The following is a 6,107-nucleotide window of genomic DNA, read 5'->3' as shown; positions in this document are numbered from 1 at the left end:
TCGGTCACCGAGGGCTCATGCCTTACGAAGGCTGAGGAGTTCTACTTCATATTCTGCAACATTGTTGGTTGACCCAAAATCGAGTCTAGCCACATATCACAGCTTAATGCCCGAAGACGAAGATATAACTTTTGCAGTGCCAACCCCCCAATCTCCATCACATTATATGATCAACACTGGGTCTAATGGTACTTCTTCTTGGCCTTCGGCTTGCGTTGTCCAATCTACAAAAAAATTCTGCCAAGGCTTGGAATTTTATTGTTGTCCACGCGACAAAGGATAGCATAAATGGTGTTATCTATGTGGCCCATTTTCCAATTCTTCTCATAGCCTCATGATTTTCAAACATGTCGTGAAGGGGGAAGGGGTCAGTACCGTTATCTTGTGTGCTATAAAATAATGTCGAAGCTTTTACGAGGCCATCACCACTGCATATGCTATTTTTCCATCCCAGAATATAACCTCTTTGGACCTGCCAATGCCTCTGAAAGATAATAAACCCAAAACTGTTGTAATTTTCCGTTAGCTTGCATTTCGTGCACAAATATTGCACTTACAGCCGAAGAGGAAACCACAATGTATAGTAGTAACTCGACCTTCGGTTTTGGGCTAGTCAACATTGTGAGCTTCATCAAATATTTTTTTCAATTCATCAAAAGTATTCTGCTACTTGAGAGCTTCGGTTATAGCCTTTGAGAGCTTTGAAGAAAGTAAGCTTCACTCAACTGACCTAGCAATGAATCAGCTCAGAGCCACCAATCTTCCAGCCAATCGTTGTGCCTCTTTCCTATTGTGAGGAGGCCTCATATCAAGTATTGCTTATATATTTTCTTGATTTACTTTGATGCCCCTTTTGGACACCAAGAATCCTAACAACCTCCCAAAGCGCACAACGAATACACACTTTTCTGGATTCAACTTTAAACCCATGCTTTGTAGATTGCCAAAAGTCTCCCGAAGGTCATCCAAATTATTACCTTCTTTAGTGCTCTTAACAACTATGTCATCGATGTATCCGGATATGTTCCTTCCCAATTACGACTGCAGTATAACCTAGACCAATCTGGTGAAGGTGGCCCCAACTTTTCAAAGGTCGAAGGCCATTCTTACAATACAGTATATTCTGAAAGAGGTTATGAAGCTTGTCTTCGCCTCATCCTCCATTTCTATTCAAACTTGATGGTATCCTAAGTACGCATCTAGAAAGCTTAACATTTCATAGCTAGATCCGGAGTTTACTAACAAGTCAATACGTGGCAAAGGGAAGTCATCATTTAGACAAACTCTATTCAGGTCTGTGAAATCAACACACATTCTCCACTTGGCATTACTTTTCGTGACTAACATCGAGTTGGCCAGCCATTCAGAGTGTAATGCTTTGCATATGACCCAAGCTTCGAGCAATTTCTCCACCTCAACCTTTGTTGCATCTTCTCTTTCTTTTGACGCTTTTTGAAGCTTTTGTTCTTTGGCTTTGCCTTCGGATCAATGTTCAGAGTGTGTTCAATTATATCTTTGCTAACCCCTTGCAAATGCTTCGGCGACCATACAAAGACATCTTCATTGTTGTGAAGAAATTGTATCATTCTTCTCTCAGCTTCTTCTGTCATTTCAGCTCCTATGACCACATCTCTTTCTGGTCAATCCTGGCACAACAACACATTCTTGGTTTGGCCTTTGGGTTTAGCCTTTGGCACTCGCCGCGTCTAGAGTAGGTTTTTGGCTTCTAAAGGCTTCGACAAAGGTTCTGTCAGGACATGAATGATGCACCAGTCTGGAGTAGTTCCCACTTCAATTTTGCACGCCATTTTGATCCCCTAACACTGAGAGGACACCTCCGGGGCTGGGCATTTTCATGCACAAATAACCATGGTGCGGTATCGCCCCAAACTTGTTTAGCACCCCTCTTCCGAAGATGGCATCATATGGGTAGGGTATATTGACAACATCAAAGATAATACTTTCTATCTGAAAGTTTGACTCTTCACCAAAAGAAACCGGTATTTCGAACTTGCCCAAAGTGTGGTTGTTTGCCATCGAAGCCCAGCAATGGAGATCCAACCTACTGTAAGATACTTCGTTGCAAAGTCATCCTATTAAAGGCATCCACAAAGATGATATCTGCTGAGCTACAGCCATCTATTAGGATCCTATGGACTTCATTTCCTGAAATGTTAGCTGCGATGACAAAGGCATATGCATGTGGGTATTCTAGGATCCTCATGTCCTCCTGCGAGAAGATGATGGGGACATGAGACCACTTTGAATGGACAAAGATAGGGCTTATGCCGACATGGTTAACCCTTAGGACATTTTATTGTCTCTTGGACTCCATTTCCTGATTAGAACTACCAGTAATTGCCAACACTATGTTCAATCTTTGTGTTAGTGTGTTTACTGACCTACTGGTTTCTAGGGGATCTTCGATTGCAAGCCTTGTCGGTGGGGGAGGAAGCACTGCTTGAAAAGCCGCTAGTTAGTTATAGGTCTAATCTGTTGAAGCTAAAGGTTTTGTAACATATGGCTGGGTCGAAGCAGCTGGACGCCATTGAGAAGAAAATACCGATGGGTTTGGCCTGTGAGCCTAGCCCTGGCCATGGCCCTATTGAAATTTCCACGTGTTGCCCAACCTATATGGCGCGGTGTGATGCACCACTCTTGTAGGGTCGAAGGGTTGCTTCCCTAGGCCTTCCTTCATGGCTACAACATGTGGTCATTATTTAGTTGTATGACCAGCACCTTCCTTGTGGAGCTCACAATACATTGTACTTGGGTCACGCGGTGCTCATCCTCCTCGGCCACCTCGATCTCCATGACGTCTACCAGTTCGGTCGTTGTGGCCTCCACCACCCTGGGCTTCGACAACCTCTTGCCAGACACCCTCAAGCCTGAATTCTATTTGATTTATTTCTTTATACTTTGAAGTATACCTGAAGGCATCGCTTTTCTTCAAATGCTTTGGCCTATCTTTCAGTTGGCCACCATTTTCTTCCTTGTTGGAAGGAGAGGGCTTCGACATTTTTAATGCTGCAATTTCGCTTTTTCTTCGCTGATGGTCTGCTTCGGATCTTGCATACTCCTCCATTTTGTTGAAGAGTACCTGTACACTCTTCAGCCTCTTGCGTGTTAGATTTGCTGCTAGCAACCCTCCTCTGATGCCCTGGATAACGGCATCAATGATTGTGTCTTCACTCACTCCCTTCGCCTGACAATGCACATGTACAAAATGACGTATGTGGTCTTTAAGTGGCTTCGTAGGCTGCTGCTTGACTATGAAGAGGTCATCGGCCATGGCTTTTTCTATGTGATTGCCTTGGAAATTGCAGAAAAGGGCATCACACAACTGCTCCTAAGAATATATCAACGCCGGAGGTAAGGCGGAGTACCAAGATCTTGCTATTCCTTTTACTATCAACACGAATGCCTCTGCCAGTGTTGTGTCATCTCCACCAGCAAATTCAACTGCTGCCTTGAAGTTCATGGCAAACTCTCTTGGATATGATTCTCCATCAAACCTCACCACTCTCAACATTTTTAAACCCGAAGTCCAATGTTGGTTCTGCAAGCTAGAGGAGAGTGGGAAGTCTGGATCGCCTGTGCGTGACTTAGGATGAAGATCCTGCACAACACATGCTGCAAACACTGACGAAGGGGTGAAGGTGTACCGTATCTCATCACCCTCACACTGTAGTATGTTAATTTGGCCTTGCAGTCGTTCCAGTGTTCTTCTGGCTTCGTCAGCTCACCGCCGGTATTCAGCCGCCTTCCGACTCACTAACAAGCTCTCTGGCATATGCTTTTTTTTGTGCTATATGCCATTCTAGGTCTTTGGCCTCAAGCTGTGTAGTTCTTTGTGCTTTGGTTTCTTCTTCTTCGTCATCGTCTTCTTCGTCTTCAAGATGCTCGAAGTCTTCATGATCTTCAAAATGAGGGGTCTTTTCCATGGCTGCTGCCAAAGCTTTAAAAACAAGCGTGAAGCATGTTCTCTATCCTTTGCATCAAAGTATTTGTATCTTCTTGGTGAATTGGTTGTTTGCGAACTCAACCATTCTCAATGCTCAGTACGGCCACGTCATTTTGTTCTTCTTGGCCCTCTTCGATTGCTTTGGTCAAAGTGGTGACCAGCTCTGCTGCGGTCGGAGGGGCAGTCATGATTGCATCCCCCTTGGAAGTTGTTCTGTCTGTAGTGTTGCTGATGTATCATCACCCTTCGGCTTCTTTTTTGGTGGCATGGCTTCAAAATATTTTGATCCCCATGGACATCGCCAACCGTTGGAAACTACTATTGCCAAACAAAGTGGTGGACCTTCGGTCCTCGGAGAGATCCGAAGGCTAGAGGGAAAGGCACACAAAATGATGAAGCCTTTGTTGGAATTAATGTTACATATTCTGTTAGTTACAGTTACATCCTATTTATAGACCATATCCAACTATTCACTGTTACAGTTTACAAGATTACCCCTTCAACTGTCACATTCTTGGCACATTCGTGGATAATACGGTACCGTTCTAAGCACATTCTAATTATTTACAATCTTGCCCTTCGTGGTCTTCAGTCGCTAGCAACGGTCCTCCCTTCGCTTGGACCCCTGAAACTCTCCGCCCGACAACACTGTCCCTTCGCTTGAATCCCTCGCAACACTGACGAAGACCCGACGAAGGCTTCGCCCATCACACATTTGGCCTGACGAAGGTTTCACCCGTCCCAACTGTCGGGACCGCTCCTACATCACCGAGATCCCAAAGGGTCCCTTCGGCTTTCCAAAGGATTCCTGCAGCATGACAGATCCACTACAACTGAGAGCTTTGTTAGTTTGTGGTGACCACAGAGGTCTTCGACTCAAGGTCCAAAGGGGACCTGTGAGGCCATTCCTCAACAATTGGATACACTGTTGTAGGGCCTAATCAGTTTCACAATAGGTAGTTGCATTAGGCTTTTAGTTTTGAGGCTATATTGTTGGACGGCACCAGAATGTAGTTCCAACCACTATGTATATACTAGATAAAGTTTGCTCCAATCTCGTACGTTTAAATGCTATGATAATATTTTGTGAAAGCGAAATATTATCTGACAGGATTGAAAGTACATGACAGTCGCTTGAAATCAACTAGTCGTTGATGCTATAGAGAGATTCTCTTGCTTGTTTCAGATCTTTATGTTGGAGGACAAATAGATTTCCATTAACGGTTTAAAAATGCTTAATTTATGCTCATGATATTGTTGTTTCATATCAATAACCAATAGTAAAGATAGTACACCATCAATGGGCTCCATGAATGAACAAACAGCGAAGGGAAGTGATTCTTCGTCTCAGGTCGGTTTTGCAATTTAATTTGATTATAGTCTGTTTGGTAAAGTTTTTTTATTTAAATTATTTATGGGGAGAGATTTTTGGAAGTAATTTTATGGTTGAAAGTGATTCTTAGGATAAACTATATGGAGGAAGCGATTATATTTAGAAAGTAAATCAGAAGAAAATATTTTTTTAGCTTCTAACATATATTTTATTTCAGTATCACTCTAACGGATTCTATTTGAAGTTAAATACTGAAAATTACTGTTTAGCAAAGCTCTCCTGATTACACTCGAGAAATTATTCTAAGAGTTCAGCTAAATAGAGACTTAGAACACATCATAACTCTGGGAGTACATCAGGGCAAATGGCGTCCTAAGATGGAATTAATGGACTTGTTTCATTTTCTGTTTATCGTACTATTGATCTAGCTAGAATTGACTTATGAATCTTACAGACTTCTTATTCATATTCTTATATATAATTGTATACAACTCAAGTAGAAATATCTTAAGCAGCCCGGTGAGGCATTACACAGTTTCCACTAGCAGTTTTTCAGATATCCACGTGTCGCGACATTGTCAGCTGGTATCTCGAAACACTAGTTTAGCTAGAAGTGTAGAACAGAAGACTAGACAAGCTAGAGTCACCAAATTACTGCAATGGAAATCGGGAGTCGGATCTCAAACTCACGGTAGGAGCTGGCGAGTTAAGACCTTCTACCATTTATATCAGCTAGCTAAAAAAAGATAACACATCAGATTTTTATATCTATAAAAGAGAGAATAAATAAGAAGAGATAGAAAAGCTAAT

Source organism: Phragmites australis, chromosome 11, assembly GCF_958298935.1.
Source record: "Phragmites australis chromosome 11, lpPhrAust1.1, whole genome shotgun sequence".
Lineage (NCBI taxonomy): Eukaryota > Viridiplantae > Streptophyta > Magnoliopsida > Poales > Poaceae > Phragmites > Phragmites australis.
This window is presented reverse-complemented; position numbering follows the sequence as displayed.